Here is a 17,515-nt window from a genome sequence, read left to right as displayed (position 1 = left end):
CTTTTCTTTTCTCAGTTTTGATACCACTGTATATCAGTTCAATGGTGCATAAAAACCTTAAGTATGGATGAGCCTAAATCTTGAATTGTGAATGTCATGCAATTTGCCAATTTTGTTTGAATATCTTCCACCAATGGTGCTACAGCGTAGGCTATAAATATCTTTCAAACAGTTGTTGTGATTTCCATATTGGCCACTATATGCAATCAAAAAGAGCTCAAGCATTGGTGGTATAGTGGTGACCATAGCTGCCTTCCAAGCAATTGACCCGGGTTCGATTCCCGGCCAATGCATCCTTTTCCTTATGTGCTGTTTTCGCACTTATAGTTGTTGCTTAAGATATGCTCAGATGACAAGGTCCATAGAAAATGTTAAAATCTTTGTAGAAATCATGATTCCTTCTTAGCAGATGACTTTTGATTCCACCACTGCCTGATTAAAGATTTGTAAATACATTTTACAAAGTTCACTGAGGTGCCATATGCAAGTAAATCAAAGGTCTTTTCTTTTCTCAGTTTTGATACCACTGTATGTCAGTTCAATGGTGCATAAAAACCTTAAGTATGGATGAGCCTAAATCTTGAATTGTGAATGTCATGCAATTTGCCAATTTTGTTTGAATATCTTCCACCAATGGTGCTACAGCGCAGGCTATAAATATCTTTCAAACAGTTGTTGTGATTTCCATATTGGCCACTATATGCATTCAAAAAGAGCTCGAGCATTGGTGGTATAGTGGTGAGCATAGCTGCCTTCCAAGCAGTTAATCCGGGTTCGATTCCCGGCCAATGCATCCTTTTCCTTATGTGCTGTTTTCGCACTTATAGTTGTTGCTTAAGATATGCTCAGATGACAAGGTCCATAGAAAATGTTAAAATCTTTGTAGAAATCATGATTCCTTCTTAGCAGATGACTTTTGATTCCACCACTGCTTGATTAAAGATTTGTAAATACATTTTACAAAGTTCAATGAGGTGCCATATGCAAGTAAATCAAAGGTCTTTTCTTTTCTCAGTTTTGATACCACTGTATATCAGTTCAATGGTGCATAAAAACCTTAAGTATGGATGAGCCTAAATCTTGAATTGTGAATGTCATGCAATTTGCCAATTTTGTTTGAATATCTTCCACCAATGGTGCTACAGCGCAGGCTATAAATAACTTTCAAACAGTTGTTGTGATTTCCATATTGGCCACTATATGCATCGAAAAAGCGCTCAAGCATTGGTGGTATAGTGGTGAGCATAGCTGCCTTCCAAGCAATTGACTAGGGTTCGATTCCCGGCCAATGCATCCTTTTCCTTATGTGCTGTTTTCGCACTTATAGTTGTTGCTTAAGATATGCTCAGATGACAAGGTCCATAGAAAATGTTAAAATCTTTGTAGAAATCATGATTCCTTCTTAGCAGATGACTTTTGATTCCACCACTGCATGATCAAAAATTTGTAAACACATTTTACAAAGTTCACTGAGGTGCCATATGCAAGTACATCAAAGGTCTTTTCTTTTCTCAGTTTTGATACCACTGTATATCAGTTCAATGGTGCATAAAAACCTTAAGTATGGATGAGCCTAAATCTTGAATTGTGAATGTCATGCAATTTGCCAATTTTGTTTGAATATCTTCCACCAATGGTGCTACAGCGCAGGCTATAAATATCTTTCAAACAGTTGTTGTGATTTCCATATTGGCCACTATATGCAAGCGAAATGAGCTCAAGCATTGGTGGTATAGTGGTGAGCATAGCTGCCTTCCAAGCAGTTGACCCGGGTTCGATTCCCGGCCAATGCATCCTTTTCCTTATGTGCTGTTTTCGCACTTATAGTTGTTGCTTAAGATATGCTCAGATGACAAGGTCCATAGAAAATGTTAAAATCTTTGTAGAAATCATGATTCCTTCTTAGCAGATGACGTTTGATTCCAACACTGCATGATTAAAGATTTGTAAACACATTTTACAAAGTTCACTGAGGTGCCATATGCAAGTACATCAAAGGTCTTTTCTTTTCTCAGTTTTGATACCACTGTATATCAGTTCAATGGTGCATAAAAACCTTAAGTATGGATGAGCCTAAATCTTGAATTGTGAATGTCATGCAATTTGCCAATTTTGTTTGAATATCTTCCACCAATGGTGCTACAGCGCAGGCTATAAATATCTTTCAAACAGTTGTTGTGATTTCCATATTGGCCACTATATGCATTTGAAAAGAGCTCAAGCATTGGTGGTATAGTGGTGAGCATAGCTGCCTTCCAAGCAGTTGACCCGGGTTCGATTCCCGGCCAATGCATCCTTTTCCTTATGTGCTGTTTTCGCACTTATAGTTGTTGCTTAAGATATGCTCAGATGACAAGGTCCATAGAAAATGTTAAAATCTTTGTAGAAATCATGATTCCTTCTTAGCAGATGACTTTTGATTCCACCACTGCCTGATTAAAGATTTGTAAATACATTTTACAAAGTTCACTGAGGTGCCATATGCAAGTAAATCGAAGGTCTTTTCTTTTCTCAGTTTTGATACCACTGTATGTCAGTTCAATGGTGCATAAAAACCTTAAGTATGGATGAGCCTAAATCTTGAATTGTGAATGTCATGCAATTTGCCAATTTTGTTTGAATATCTTCCACCAATGGTGCTACAGCGCAGGCTATAAATATCTTTCAAACAGTTGTTGTGATTTCCATATTGGCCACTATATGCATTCGAAAAGAGCTCAAGCATTGGTGGTATAGTGCTGAGCATAGCTGTCTTCCAAGCAATTGACCCGGGTTCGATTCCCGGCCAATGCATCCTTTTCCTTATGTGCTGTTTTCGCACTTATAGTTGTTGCTTAAGATATGCTCAGATGACAAGGTCCATAGAAAATGTTAAAATCTTTGTAGAAATCATGATTCCTTCTTAGCAGATGACTTTTGATTCCACCACTGCCTGATTAAAGATTTGTAAATACATTTTACAAAGTTCACTGAGGTGCCATATGCAAGTAAATCGAAGGTCTTTTCTTTTCTCAGTTTTGATACCACTGTATGTAAGTTCAATGGTGCATAAAAACCTTAAGTATGGATGAGCCTAAATCTTGAATTGTGAATGTCATGCAATTTGCCAATTTTGTTTGAATATCTTCCACCAATGGTGCTACAGCGCAGGCTATAAATATCTTTCAAACAGTTGTTGTGATTTCCATATTGTCCACTATATGCAATCGAAATGAGCTCAAGCATTGGTGGTATAGTGGTGAGCATAGCTGCCTTCCAAGCAATTGACTCGGGTTCGATTCCCGGCCAATGCATCCTTTTCCTTATGTGCTGTTTTCGCACTTATAGTTGTTACTTAAGATATGCTCAGATGACAAGGTCCATAGAAAATTTTAAAATCTTTGTAGAAATCATGATTCCTTCTTAGCAGATGACTTTTGATTCCACCACTGCATAATTAAAGATTTGTAAACACATTTTACAAAGTTCACTGAGGTGCCATATGCAAGTACATCAAAGGTCTTTTCTTTTCTCAGTTTTGATACCACTGTATATCAGTTCAATGGTGCATAAAAACCTTAAGTATGGATGAGCCTAAATCTTGAATTGTGAATGTCATGCAATTTGCCAATTTTGTTTGAATATCTTCCACCAATGGTGCTACAGCGCAGGCTATAAATATCTTTCAAACAGTTGTTGTGATTTCCATATTGGCCACTATATGCATCGAAAAAGCGCTCAAGCATTGGTGGTATAGTGGTGAGCATAGCTGCCTTCCAAACAATTGACTCGGGTTCGATTCCCGGCCAATGCATCCTTTTCCTTATGTGCTGTTTTCGCACTTATAGTTGTTGCTTAAGATATGCTCAGATGACAAGGTCCATAGAAAATGTTAAAATCTTTGTAGAAATCATGATTCCTTCTTAGCAGATGACTTTTGATTCCACCACTGCATGATTAAAGATTTGTAAACACATTTTACAAAGTTCACTGAGGTGCCATATGCAAGTACATCAAAGGTCTTTTCTTTTCTCAGTTTTGATACCACTGTATATCAGTTCAATGGTGCATAAAAACCTTAAGTATGGATGAGCCTAAATCTTGAATTGTGAATGTCATGCAATTTGCCAATTTTGTTTGAATATCTTCCACCAATGGTGCTACAGCGCAGGCTATAAATATCTTTCAAACAGTTGATGTGATTTCCATATTGGCCACTATATGCAATCGAAACAAGCTCAAGCATTGGTGGTATAGTGGTGAGCATAGCTGCCTTCCAAGCAGTTGACCCGGGTTCGATTCCCGGCCAATGCATCCTTTTCCTTATGTGCTGTTTCGCACTTATAGTTGTTGCTTAAGATATGCTCAGATGACAAGGTCCATAGAAAATGTTAAAATCTTTGTAGAAATCATGATTCCTTCTTAGCAGATGACTTTTGATTCCACCACTGCCTGATTAAAGATTTGTAAATACATTTTACACAGTTCACTGAGGTGCCATATGCAAGTAAATCGAAGGTCTTTTCTTTTCTCAGTTTTGATACCACTGTATGTCAGTTCAATGGTGCATAAAAACCTTAAGTATGGATGAGCCTAAATCTTGAATTGTGAATGTCATGCAATTTGGCAATTTTGTTTGAATATCTTCCACCAATGGTGCTATAGCGCAGGCTATAAATATCTTTCAAACAGTTGTTGTGATTTCCATATTGGCCACTATATGCAAGCGAAAAGAGCTCAAGCATTGGTGGTATAGTGGTGAGCATAGCTGCCTTCCAAGCAGTTGACCCGGGTTCGATTCCCGGCCAATGCATCCTTTTCCTTATGTGCTGTTTTCGCACTTATAGTTGTTGCTTAAGATATGCTCAGATGACAAGGTCCATAGAAAATGTTAAAATCTTTGTAGAAATCATGATTCTTTCTTAGCAGATGACTTTTGATTCCACCACTGCCTGATTAAAGATTTGTAAATACATTTTACAAAGTTCACTGAGGTGCCATATGCAAGTAAATCGAAGGTCTTTTCTTTTCTCAGTTTTGATACCACTGTATGTCAGCTCAATGGTGCATAAAAACCTTAAGTATGGATGAGCCTAAATCTTGAATTGTGAATGTCATGCAATTTGGCAATTTTGTTTGAATATCTTCCACCAATGGTGCTACAGCGCAGGCTATAAATATCTTTCAAACAGTTGTTGTGATTTCCATATTGGCCACTATATGCAATTGAAATGAGTTCAAGCATTGGTGGTATAGTGGTGAGCATAGCTGCCTTCCAAGCAATTGACTTGGGTTCGATTCCCGGCCAATGCATCCTTTTCCTTATTTGCTGTTTTCGCACTTATAGTTGTTGCTTAAGATATGCTCAGATGACAAGGTCCATAGAAAATGTTAAAATCTTTGTAGAAATCATGATTCCTTCTTAGCAGATGACTTTTGATTCCAACACTGCATGATTAAAGATTTGTAAACACATTTTACAAAGTTCACTGAGGTGCCATATGCAAGTACATCAAAGGTCTTTTCTTTTCTCAGTTTTGATACCACTGTATATCAGTTCAATGGTGCATAAAAACCTTAAGTATGGATGAGCCTAAATCTTGAATTGTGAATGTCATGCAATTGGCCAATTTTGTTTGAATATCTTCCACCAATGGTGCTACAGCGCAGGCTATAAATATCTTTCAAACAGTTGTTGTGATTTCCATATTGGCCACTATATGCAATCAAAAAGAGCTCAAGCATTGGTGGTATAGTGGTGAGCATAGCTGCCTTCCAAGCAATTGACCCGGGTTCGATTCCCGGCCAATGCATCCTTTTCCTTATGTGCTGTTTTCGCACTTATAGTTGTTGCTTAAGATATGCTCAGATGACAAGGTCCATAGAAAATGTTAAAATCTTTGTAGAAATCATGATTCCTTCTTAGCAGATGACTTTTGATTCCACCACTGCCTGATTAAAGATTTGTAAATACATTTTACAAAGTTCACTGAGGTGCCATATGCAAGTAAATCGAAGGTCTTTTCTTTTCTCAGTTTTGATACCACTGTATGTCAGCTCAATGGTGCATAAAAACCTTAAGTATGGATGAGCCTAAATCTTGAATTGTGAATGTCATGCAATTTGCCAATTTTGTTTGAATATCTTCCACCAATGGTGCTACAGCGCAGGCTATAAATATCTTTCAAACAGTTGTTGTGATTTCCATATTGGCCACTATATGCAATTGAAATGAGCTCAAGCATTGGTGGTATAGTGGTGAGCATAGCTGCCTTCCAAGCAATTGACTCGGGTTCGATTCCCGGCCAATGCATCCTTTTCCTTATTTGCTGTTTTCGCACTTATAGTTGTTGCTTAAGATATGCTCAGATGACAAGGTCCATAGAAAATGTTAAAATCTTTGTAGAAATCATGATTCCTTCTTAGCAGATGACTTTTGATTCCAACACTGCATGATTAAAGATTTGTAAACACATTTTACAAAGTTCACTGAGGTGCCATATGCAAGTACATCAAAGGTCTTTTCTTTTCTCAGTTTTGATACCACTGTATATCAGTTCAATGGTGCATAAAAACCTTAAGTATGGATGAGCCTAAATCTTGAATTGTGAATGTCATGCAATTTGCCAATTTTGTTTGAATATCTTCCACCAATGGTGCTACAGCGCAGGCTATAAATATCTTTCAAACAGTTGTTGTGATTTCCATATTGGCCACTATATGCATCGAAAAAGCGCTCAAGCATTGGTGGTATAGTGGTGAGCATAGCTGCCTTCCAAGCAATTGACTCGGGTTCGATTCCCGGCCAATGCATCCTTTTCCTTATGTGCTGTTTTCGCACTTATAGTTGTTGCTTAAGATATGCTCAGATGACAAGGTCCATAGAAAATGTTAAAATCTTTGTAGAAATCATGATTCCTTCTTAGCAGATGACTTTTGATTCCACCACTGCATGATTAAAGATTTGTAAACACATTTTACAAAGTTCACTGAGGTGCCATATGCAAGTACATCAAAGGTCTTTTCTTTTCTCAGTTTTGATACCACTGTATATCAGTTCAATGGTGCATAAAAACCTTAAGTATGGATGAGCCTAAATCTTGAATTGTGAATGTCATGCAATTTGCCAATTTTGTTTGAATATCTTCCACCAATGGTGCTACAGCGCAGGCTATAAATATCTTTCAAACAGTTGATGTGATTTCCATATTGGCCACTATATGCAATCGAAACAAGCTCAAGCATTGGTGGTATAGTGGTGAGCATAGCTGCCTTCCAAGCAGTTGACCCGGGTTCGATTCCCGGCCAATGCATCCTTTTCCTTATGTGCTGTTTTCGCACTTATAGTTGTTGCTTAAGATATGCTCAGATGACAAGGTCCATAGAAAATGTTAAAATCTTTGTAGAAATCATGATTCCTTCTTAGCAGATGACTTTTGATTCCACCACTGCCTGATTAAAGATTTGTAAATACATTTTACACAGTTCACTGAGGTGCCATATGCAAGTAAATCGAAGGTCTTTTCTTTTCTCAGTTTTGATACCACTGTATGTCAGTTCAATGGTGCATAAAAACCTTAAGTATGGATGAGCCTAAATCTTGAATTGTGAATGTCATGCAATTTGGCAATTTTGTTTGAATATCTTCCACCAATGGTGCTATAGCGCAGGCTATAAATATCTTTCAAACAGTTGTTGTGATTTCCATATTGGCCACTATATGCAAGCGAAAAGAGCTCAAGCATTGGTGGTATAGTGGTGAGCATAGCTGCCTTCCAAACAGTTGACCCGGGTTCGATTCCCGGCCAATGCATCCTTTTCCTTATTTGCTGTTTTCGCACTTATAGTTGTTGCTTAAGATATGCTCAGATGACAAGGTCCATAGAAAATGTTAAAATCTTTGTAGAAATCATGATTCTTTCTTAGCAGATGACTTTTGATTCCACCACTGCCTGATTAAAGATTTGTAAATACATTTTACAAAGTTCACTGAGGTGCCATATGCAAGTAAATCGAAGGTCTTTTCTTTTCTCAGTTTTGATACCACTGTATGTCAGCTCAATGGTGCATAAAAACCTTAAGTATGGATGAGCCTAAATCTTGAATTGTGAATGTCATGCAATTTGGCAATTTTGTTTGAATATCTTCCACCAATGGTGCTACAGCGCAGGCTATAAATATCTTTCAAACAGTTGTTGTGATTTCCATATTGGCCACTATATGCAATTGAAATGAGTTCAAGCATTGGTGGTATAGTGGTGAGCATAGCTGCCTTCCAAGCAATTGACTCGGGTTCGATTCCCGGCCAATGCATCCTTTTCCTTATTTGCTGTTTTCGCACTTATAGTTGTTGCTTAAGATATGCTCAGATGACAAGGTCCATAGAAAATGTTAAAATCTTTGTAGAAATCATGATTCCTTCTTAGCAGATGACTTTTGATTCCAACACTGCATGATTAAAGATTTGTAAACACATTTTACAAAGTTCACTGAGGTGCCATATGCAAGTACATCAAAGATCTTTTCTTTTCTCAGTTTTGATACCACTGTATATCAGTTCAATGGTGCATAAAAACCTTAAGTATGGATGAGCCTAAATCTTGAATTGTGAATGTCATGCAATTGGCCAATTTTGTTTGAATATCTTCCACCAATGGTGCTACAGCGCAGGCTATAAATATCTTTCAAACAGTTGTTGTGATTTCCATATTGGCCACTATATGCAATCAAAAAGAGCTCAAGCATTGGTGGTATAGTGGTGAGCATAGCTGCCTTCCAAGCAATTGACCCGGGTTCGATTCCCGGCCAATGCATCCTTTTCCTTATGTGCTGTTTTCGCACTTATAGTTGTTGCTTAAGATATGCTCAGATGACAAGGTCCATAGAAAATGTTAAAATCTTTGTAGAAATCATGATTCCTTCTTAGCAGATGACTTTTGATTCCACCACTGCCTGATTAAAGATTTGTAAATACATTTTACAAAGTTCACTGAGGTGCCATATGCAAGTAAATCGAAGGTCTTTTCTTTTCTCAGTTTTGATACCACTGTATGTCAGCTCAATGGTGCATAAAAACCTTAAGTATGGATGAGCCTAAATCTTGAATTGTGAATGTCATGCAATTTGCCAATTTTGTTTGAATATCTTCCACCAATGGTGCTACAGCGCAGGCTATAAATATCTTTCAAACAGTTGTTGTGATTTCCATATTGGCCACTATATGCAATTGAAATGAGCTCAAGCATTGGTGGTATAGTGGTGAGCATAGCTGCCTTCCAAGCAATTGACTCGGGTTCGATTCCCGGCCAATGCATCCTTTTCCTTATTTGCTGTTTTCGCACTTATAGTTGTTGCTTAAGATATGCTCAGATGACAAGGTCCATAGAAAATGTTAAAATCTTTGTAGAAATCATGATTCCTTCTTAGCAGATGACTTTTGATTCCAACACTGCATGATTAAAGATTTGTAAACACATTTTACAAAGTTCACTGAGGTGCCATATGCAAGTACATCAAAGGTCTTTTCTTTTCTCAGTTTTGATACCACTGTATATCAGTTCAATGGTGCATAAAAACCTTAAGTATGGATGAGCCTAAATCTTGAATTGTGAATGTCATGCAATTTGCCAATTTTGTTTGAATATCTTCCACCAATGGTGCTACAGCGCAGGCTATAAATATCTTTCAAACAGTTGTTGTGATTTCCATATTGGCCACTATATGCATCGAAAAAGCGCTCAAGCATTGGTGGTATAGTGGTGAGCATAGCTGCCTTCCAAGCAATTGACTCGGGTTCGATTCCCGGCCAATGCATCCTTTTCCTTATGTGCTGTTTTCGCACTTATAGTTGTTGCTTAAGATATGCTCAGATGACAAGGTCCATAGAAAATGTTAAAATCTTTGTAGAAATCATGATTCCTTCTTAGCAGATGACTTTTGATTCCACCACTGCATGATCAAAGATTTGTAAACACATTTTACAAAGTTCACTGAGGTGCCATATGCAAGTACATCAAAGGTCTTTTCTTTTCTCAGTTTTGATACCACTGTATATCAGTTCAATGGTGCATAAAAACCTTAAGTATGGATGAGCCTAAATCTTGAATTGTGAATGTCATGCAATTTGCCAATTTTGTTTGAATATCTTCCACCAATGGTGCTACAGCGCAGGCTATAAATATCTTTGAAACAGTTGTTGTGATTTCCATATTGGCCACTATATGCAAGCGAAATGAGCTCAAGCATTGGTGGTATAGTGGTGAGCATAGCTGCCTTCCAAGCAGTTGACCCGGGTTCGATTCCCGGCCAATGCATCCTTTTCCTTATGTGCTGTTTTCGCACTTATAGTTGTTGCTTAAGATATGCTCAGATGACAAGGTCCATAGAAAATGTTAAAATCTTTGTAGAAATCATGATTCCTTCTTAGCAGATGACGTTTGATTCCAACACTGCATGATTAAAGATTTGTAAACACATTTTACAAAGTTCACTGAGGTGCCATATGCAAGTACATCAAAGGTCTTTTCTTTTCTCAGTTTTGATACCACTGTATATCAGTTCAATGGTGCATAAAAACCTTAAGTATGGATGAGCCTAAATCTTGAATTGTGAATGTCATGCAATTGGCCAATTTTGTTTGAATATCTTCCACCAATGGTGCTACAGCGCAGGCTATAAATATCTTTCAAACAGTTGATGTGATTTCCATATTGGCCACTATATGCAATCGAAACAAGCTCAAGCATTGGTGGTATAGTGGTGAGCATAGCTGCCTTCCAAGCAGTTGACCCGGGTTCGATTCCCGGCCAATGCATCCTTTTCCTTATGTGCTGTTTTCGCACTTATAGTTGTTGCTTAAGATATGCTCAGATGACAAGGTCCATAGAAAATGTTAAAATCTTTGTAGAAATCATGATTCCTTCTTAGCAGATGACTTTTGATTCCACCACTGCCTGATTAAAGATTTGTAAATACATTTTACACAGTTCACTGAGGTGCCATATGCAAGTAAATCGAAGGTCTTTTCTTTTCTCAGTTTTGATACCACTGTATGTCAGTTCAATGGTGCATAAAAACCTTAAGTATGGATGAGCCTAAATCTTGAATTGTGAATGTCATGCAATTTGGCAATTTTGTTTGAATATCTTCCACCAATGGTGCTATAGCGCAGGCTATAAATATCTTTCAAACAGTTGTTGTGATTTCCATATTGGCCACTATATGCAAGCAAAAAGAGCTCAAGCATTGGTGGTATAGTGGTGAGCATAGCTGCCTTCCAAGCAGTTGACCCGGGTTCGATTCCCGGCCAATGCATCCTTTTCCTTATGTGCTGTTTTCGCACTTATAGTTGTTGCTTAAGATATGCTCAGATGACAAGGTCCATAGAAAATGTTAAAATCTTTGTAGAAATCATGATTCTTTCTTAGCAGATGACTTTTGATTCCACCACTGCCTGATTAAAGATTTGTAAATACATTTTACAAAGTTCACTGAGGTGCCATATGCAAGTAAATCGAAGGTCTTTTCTTTTCTCAGTTTTGATACCACTGTATGTCAGCTCAATGGTGCATAAAAACCTTAAGTATGGATGAGCCTAAATCTTGAATTGTGAATGTCATGCAATTTGGCAATTTTGTTTGAATATCTTCCACCAATGGTGCTACAGCGCAGGCTATAAATATCTTTCAAACAGTTGTTGTGATTTCCATATTGGCCACTATATGCAATTGAAATGAGTTCAAGCATTGGTGGTATAGTGGTGAGCATAGCTGCCTTCCAAGCAATTGACTCGGGTTCGATTCCCGGCCAATGCATCCTTTTCCTTATTTGCTGTTTTCGCACTTATAGTTGTTGCTTAAGATATGCTCAGATGACAAGGTCCATAGAAAATGTTAAAATCTTTGTAGAAATCATGATTCCTTCTTAGCAGATGACTTTTGATTCCAACACTGCATGATTAAAGATTTGTAAACACATTTTACAAAGTTCACTGAGGTGCCATATGCAAGTACATCAAAGATCTTTTCTTTTCTCAGTTTTGATACCACTGTATATCAGTTCAATGGTGCATAAAAACCTTAAGTATGGATGAGCCTAAATCTTGAATTGTGAATGTCATGCAATTGGCCAATTTTGTTTGAATATCTTCCACCAATGGTGCTACAGCGCAGGCTATAAATATCTTTCAAACAGTTGTTGTGATTTCCATATTGGCCACTATATGCAATCAAAAAGAGCTCAAGCATTGGTGGTATAGTGGTGAGCATAGCTGCCTTCCAAGCAATTGACCCGGGTTCGATTCCCGGCCAATGCATCCTTTTCCTTATGTGCTGTTTTCGCACTTATAGTTGTTGCTTAAGATATGCTCAGATGACAAGGTCCATAGAAAATGTTAAAATCTTTGTAGAAATCATGATTCCTTCTTAGCAGATGACTTTTGATTCCACCACTGCCTGATTAAAGATTTGTAAATACATTTTACAAAGTTCACTGAGGTGCCATATGCAAGTAAATCGAAGGTCTTTTCTTTTCTCAGTTTTGATACCACTGTATGTCAGCTCAATGGTGCATAAAAACCTTAAGTATGGATGAGCCTAAATCTTGAATTGTGAATGTCATGCAATTTGCCAATTTTGTTTGAATATCTTCCACCAATGGTGCTACAGCGCAGGCTATAAATATCTTTCAAACAGTTGTTGTGATTTCCATATTGGCCACTATATGCAATTGAAATGAGCTCAAGCATTGGTGGTATAGTGGTGAGCATAGCTGCCTTCCAAGCAATTGACTCGGGTTCGATTCCCGGCCAATGCATCCTTTTCCTTATTTGCTGTTTTCGCACTTATAGTTGTTGCTTAAGATATGCTCAGATGACAAGGTCCATAGAAAATGTTAAAATCTTTGTAGAAATCATGATTCCTTCTTAGCAGATGACTTTTGATTCCAACACTGCATGATTAAAGATTTGTAAACACATTTTACAAAGTTCACTGAGGTGCCATATGCAAGTACATCAAAGGTCTTTTCTTTTCTCAGTTTTGATACCACTGTATATCAGTTCAATGGTGCATAAAAACCTTAAGTATGGATGAGCCTAAATCTTGAATTGTGAATGTCATGCAATTTGCCAATTTTGTTTGAATATCTTCCACCAATGGTGCTACAGCGCAGGCTATAAATATCTTTCAAACAGTTGTTGTGATTTCCATATTGGCCACTATATGCATCGAAAAAGCGCTCAAGCATTGGTGGTATAGTGGTGAGCATAGCTGCCTTCCAAGCAATTGACTCGGGTTCGATTCCCGGCCAATGCATCCTTTTCCTTATGTGCTGTTTTCGCACTTATAGTTGTTGCTTAAGATATGCTCAGATGACAAGGTCCATAGAAAATGTTAAAATCTTTGTAGAAATCATGATTCCTTCTTAGCAGATGACTTTTGATTCCACCACTGCATGATCAAAGATTTGTAAACACATTTTACAAAGTTCACTGAGGTGCCATATGCAAGTACATCAAAGGTCTTTTCTTTTCTCAGTTTTGATACCACTGTATATCAGTTCAATGGTGCATAAAAACCTTAAGTATGGATGAGCCTAAATCTTGAATTGTGAATGTCATGCAATTTGCCAATTTTGTTTGAATATCTTCCACCAATGGTGCTACAGCGCAGGCTATAAATATCTTTGAAACAGTTGTTGTGATTTCCATATTGGCCACTATATGCAAGCGAAATGAGCTCAAGCATTGGTGGTATAGTGGTGAGCATAGCTGCCTTCCAAGCAGTTGACCCGGGTTCGATTCCCGGCCAATGCATCCTTTTCCTTATGTGCTGTTTTCGCACTTATAGTTGTTGCTTAAGATATGCTCAGATGACAAGGTCCATAGAAAATGTTAAAATCTTTGTAGAAATCATGATTCCTTCTTAGCAGATGACGTTTGATTCCAACACTGCATGATTAAAGATTTGTAAACACATTTTACAAAGTTCACTGAGGTGCCATATGCAAGTACATCAAAGGTCTTTTCTTTTCTCAGTTTTGATACCACTGTATATCAGTTCAATGGTGCATAAAAACCTTAAGTATGGATGAGCCTAAATCTTGAATTGTGAATGTCATGCAATTTGCCAATTTTGTTTGAATATCTTCCACCAATGGTGCTACAGCGCAGGCTATAAATATCTTTCAAACAGTTGTTGTGATTTCCATATTGGCCACTATATGCAACCGAAAAGAGCTCAAGCATTGGTGGTATAGTGGTGAGCATAGCTGCCTTCCAAGCAGTTGACCCGGGTTTGATTCCCGGCCAATGCATCCTTTTCCTTATGTGCTGTTTTCGCACTTATAGTTGTTGCTTAAGATATGCTCAGATGACAAGGTCCATAGAAAATGTTAAAATCTTTGTAGAAATCATGATTCCTTCTTAGCAGATGACTTTTGATTCCACCACTGCCTGATTAAAGATTTGTAAATACATTTTACAAAGTTCACTGAGGTGCCATATGCAAGTAAATCGAAGGTCTTTTCTTTTCTCAGTTTTGATACCACTGTATGTCAGTTCAATGGTGCATAAAAACCTTAAGTATGGATGAGCCTAAATCTTGAATTGTGAATGTCATGCAATTTGCCAATTTTGTTTGAATATCTTCCACCAATGGTGCTACAGCGCAGGCTATAAATATCTTTCAAACAGTTGTTGTGATTTCCATATTGGCCACTATATGCATTCGAAAAGAGCTCAAGCATTGGTGGTATAGTGGTGAGCATAGCTGCCTTCCAAGCAGTTGACCCGGGTTCGATTCCCGGCCAATGCATCCATTTCCTTATGTGCTGTTTTCGCACTTATAGTTGTTGCTTAAGATATGCTCAGATGACAAGGTCCATAGAAAATGTTAAAATCTTTGTAGAAATCATGATTCCTTCTTAGCAGATGACTTTTGATTCCACCACTGCCTGATTAAAGATTTGTAAATACATTTTACAAAGTTCACTGAGGTGCCATATGCAAGTACATCAAAGGTCTTTTCTTTTCTCAGTTTTGATACCACTGTATATCAGTTCAATGCTGCATAAAAACCTTAAGTATGGATGAGCCTAAATCTTGAATTGTGAATGTCATGCAATTTGCCAATTTTGTTTGAATATCTTCCACCAATGGTGCTACAGCGCAGGCTATAAATATCTTTCAAACAGTTGTTGTGATTTCCATATTGGCCACTATATGCATCGAAAAAGCGCTCAAGCATTGGTGGTATAGTGGTGAGCATAGCTGCCTTCCAAGCAATTGACTCGGGTTCGATTCCCGGCCAATGCATCCTTTTCCTTATGTGCTGTTTTTGCACTTATAGTTGTTGCTTAAGATATGCTCAGATGACAAGGTCCATAGAAAATGTTAAAATCTTTGTAGAAATCATGATTCCTTCTTAGCAGATGACGTTTGATTCCAACACTGCATGATTAAAGATTTGTAAACACATTTTACAAAGTTCACTGAGGTGCCATATGCAAGTACATCAAAGGTCTTTTCTTTTCTCAGTTTTGATACCACTGTATATCAGTTCAATGGTGCATAAAAACCTTAAGTATGGATGAGCCTAAATCTTGAATTGTGAATGTCATGCAATTTGCCAATTTTGTTTGAATATCTTCCACCAATGGTGCTACAGCGCAGGCTATAAATATCTTTCAAACAGTTGTTGTGATTTCCATATTGGCCACTATATGCAAGCGAAAAGAGCTCAAGCATTGGTGGTATAGTGGTGAGCATAGCTGCCTTCCAAGCAGTTGACCCGGGTTCGTTTCCCGGCCAATGCATCCTTTTCCTTATGTGCTGTTTTCGCACTTATAGTTGTTGCTTAAGATATGCTCAGATGACAAGGTCCATAGAAAATGTTAAAATCTTTGTAGAAATCATGATTCCTTCTTAGCAGATGACTTTTGATTCCACCACTGCCTGATTAAAGATTTGTAAATACATTTTACAAAGTTCACTGAGGTGCCATATGCAAGTAAATCGAAGGTCTTTTCTTTTCTCAGTTTTGATACCACTGTATGTCAGTTCAATGGTGCATAAAAACCTTAAGTATGGATGAGCCTAAATCTTGAATTGTGAATGTCATGCAATTTGCCAATTTTGTTTGAATATCATTCACCAATGGTGCTACAGCGCAGGCTATAAATATCTTTCAAACAGTTGTTGTGATTTCCATATTGGCCACTATATGCATTCGAAAAGAGCTCAAGCATTGGTGGTATAGTGCTGAGCATAGCTGCCTTCCAAGCAGTTGACCCGGGTTCGATTCCCGGCCAATGCATCCTTTTCCTTATGTGCTGTTTTCGCACTTATAGTTGTTGCTTAAGATATGCTCAGATGACAAGGTCCATAGAAAATGTTAAAATCTTTGTAGAAATCATGATTCCTTCTTAGCAGATGACTTTTGATTCCACCACTGCCTGATTAAAGATTTGTAAATACATTTTACAAAGTTCACTGAGGTGCCATATGCAAGTAAATCAAAGGTCTTTTCTTTTCTCAGTTTTGATACCACTGTATATCAGTTCAATGCTGCATAAAAACCTTAAGTATGGATGAGCCTAAATCTTGAATTGTGAATGTCATGCAATTTGCCAATTTTGTTTGAATATCTTCCACCAATGGTGCTACAGCGCAGGCTATAAATATCTTTCAAACAGTTGTTGTGATTTCCATATTGGCCACTATATGCATCGAAAAAGCGCTCAAGCATTGGTGGTATAGTGGTGAGCATAGCTGCCTTCCAAGCAATTGACTCGGGTTCGATTCCCGGCCAATGCATCCTTTTCCTTATGTGCTGTTTTCGCACTTATAGTTGTTGCTTAAGATATGCTCAGATGACAAGGTCCATAGAAAATGTTAAAATCTTTGTAGAAATCATGATTCCTTCTTAGCAGATGACTTTTGATTCCACCACTGCCTGATTAAAGATTTGTAAATACATTTTACAAAGTTCACTGAGGTGCCATATGCAAGTAAATCGAAGGTCTTTTCTTTTCTCAGTTTTGATACCACTGTATGTCAGCTCAATGGTGCATAAAAACCTTAAGTATGGATGAGCCTAAATCTTGAATTGTGAATGTCATGCAATTTGCCAATTTTGTTTGAATATCTTCCACCAATGGTGCTACAGCGCAGGCTATAAATATCTTTCAAACAGTTGTTGTGATTTCCATATTGGCCACTATATGCAATTGAAATGAGCTCAAGCATTGGTGGTATAGTGGTGAGCATAGCTGCCTTCCAAGCAATTGACTCGGGTTCGATTCCCAGCCAATGCATCCTTTTCCTTATTTGCTGTTTTCGCACTTATAGTTGTTGCTTAAGATATGCTCAGATGACAAGGTCCATAGAAAATGTTAAAATCTTTGTAGAAATCATGATTCCTTCTTAGCAGATGACTTTTGATTCCAACACTGCATGATTAAAGATTTGTAAACACATTTTACAAAGTTCACTGAGGTGCCATATGCAAGTACATCAAAGGTCTTTTCTTTTCTCAGT

The 17,515-nt window shown here is 37.7% G+C and overlaps 18 non-coding genes across 18 annotated transcripts; all 18 read left to right on the top strand.

Moving 5' to 3' along the window:
• Positions 1-721: 721 nt before the first annotated feature.
• On the top strand, positions 722-793 carry TRNAG-UCC (transfer RNA glycine (anticodon UCC)). Its single transcript has one exon. It is a non-coding gene; the product is annotated as a tRNA-Gly (tRNA).
• A 928-nt stretch (positions 794-1,721) lies between these two features.
• TRNAG-UCC (transfer RNA glycine (anticodon UCC)) lies at positions 1,722-1,793 on the top strand. Its single transcript has one exon. It is a non-coding gene; the product is annotated as a tRNA-Gly (tRNA).
• A 428-nt stretch (positions 1,794-2,221) lies between these two features.
• Positions 2,222-2,293, top strand: TRNAG-UCC (transfer RNA glycine (anticodon UCC)). Its single transcript has one exon. It is a non-coding gene; the product is annotated as a tRNA-Gly (tRNA).
• Positions 2,294-4,221: 1,928 nt separating this feature from the next.
• On the top strand, positions 4,222-4,293 carry TRNAG-UCC (transfer RNA glycine (anticodon UCC)). The gene has a single exon. It is a non-coding gene; the product is annotated as a tRNA-Gly (tRNA).
• A 427-nt stretch (positions 4,294-4,720) lies between these two features.
• TRNAG-UCC (transfer RNA glycine (anticodon UCC)) lies at positions 4,721-4,792 on the top strand. The gene has a single exon. It is a non-coding gene; the product is annotated as a tRNA-Gly (tRNA).
• Positions 4,793-5,720: 928 nt separating this feature from the next.
• Positions 5,721-5,792, top strand: TRNAG-UCC (transfer RNA glycine (anticodon UCC)). The gene has a single exon. It is a non-coding gene; the product is annotated as a tRNA-Gly (tRNA).
• A 1,428-nt stretch (positions 5,793-7,220) lies between these two features.
• On the top strand, positions 7,221-7,292 carry TRNAG-UCC (transfer RNA glycine (anticodon UCC)). Its single transcript has one exon. It is a non-coding gene; the product is annotated as a tRNA-Gly (tRNA).
• A 428-nt stretch (positions 7,293-7,720) lies between these two features.
• Positions 7,721-7,792, top strand: TRNAG-UCC (transfer RNA glycine (anticodon UCC)). The gene has a single exon. It is a non-coding gene; the product is annotated as a tRNA-Gly (tRNA).
• A 928-nt stretch (positions 7,793-8,720) lies between these two features.
• TRNAG-UCC (transfer RNA glycine (anticodon UCC)) lies at positions 8,721-8,792 on the top strand. The gene has a single exon. It is a non-coding gene; the product is annotated as a tRNA-Gly (tRNA).
• A 1,428-nt stretch (positions 8,793-10,220) lies between these two features.
• TRNAG-UCC (transfer RNA glycine (anticodon UCC)) lies at positions 10,221-10,292 on the top strand. Its single transcript has one exon. It is a non-coding gene; the product is annotated as a tRNA-Gly (tRNA).
• A 428-nt stretch (positions 10,293-10,720) lies between these two features.
• Positions 10,721-10,792, top strand: TRNAG-UCC (transfer RNA glycine (anticodon UCC)). The gene has a single exon. It is a non-coding gene; the product is annotated as a tRNA-Gly (tRNA).
• A 428-nt stretch (positions 10,793-11,220) lies between these two features.
• TRNAG-UCC (transfer RNA glycine (anticodon UCC)) lies at positions 11,221-11,292 on the top strand. Its single transcript has one exon. It is a non-coding gene; the product is annotated as a tRNA-Gly (tRNA).
• Positions 11,293-12,220: 928 nt separating this feature from the next.
• On the top strand, positions 12,221-12,292 carry TRNAG-UCC (transfer RNA glycine (anticodon UCC)). Its single transcript has one exon. It is a non-coding gene; the product is annotated as a tRNA-Gly (tRNA).
• A 1,428-nt stretch (positions 12,293-13,720) lies between these two features.
• TRNAG-UCC (transfer RNA glycine (anticodon UCC)) lies at positions 13,721-13,792 on the top strand. Its single transcript has one exon. It is a non-coding gene; the product is annotated as a tRNA-Gly (tRNA).
• Positions 13,793-14,220: 428 nt separating this feature from the next.
• TRNAG-UCC (transfer RNA glycine (anticodon UCC)) lies at positions 14,221-14,292 on the top strand. Its single transcript has one exon. It is a non-coding gene; the product is annotated as a tRNA-Gly (tRNA).
• A 428-nt stretch (positions 14,293-14,720) lies between these two features.
• Positions 14,721-14,792, top strand: TRNAG-UCC (transfer RNA glycine (anticodon UCC)). Its single transcript has one exon. It is a non-coding gene; the product is annotated as a tRNA-Gly (tRNA).
• A 928-nt stretch (positions 14,793-15,720) lies between these two features.
• Positions 15,721-15,792, top strand: TRNAG-UCC (transfer RNA glycine (anticodon UCC)). Its single transcript has one exon. It is a non-coding gene; the product is annotated as a tRNA-Gly (tRNA).
• Positions 15,793-16,220: 428 nt separating this feature from the next.
• TRNAG-UCC (transfer RNA glycine (anticodon UCC)) lies at positions 16,221-16,292 on the top strand. The gene has a single exon. It is a non-coding gene; the product is annotated as a tRNA-Gly (tRNA).
• The last annotated feature ends 1,223 nt before the right edge of the window (positions 16,293-17,515 follow it).

The sequence above is a fragment of the Pseudophryne corroboree genome, chromosome 4, assembly GCF_028390025.1.
Source record: "Pseudophryne corroboree isolate aPseCor3 chromosome 4, aPseCor3.hap2, whole genome shotgun sequence".
Taxonomy (NCBI): domain Eukaryota; kingdom Metazoa; phylum Chordata; class Amphibia; order Anura; family Myobatrachidae; genus Pseudophryne; species Pseudophryne corroboree.
The sequence above is the reverse complement of the archived record's forward strand: the minus strand, read 5'-3'. Positions and strand labels throughout refer to the sequence as shown.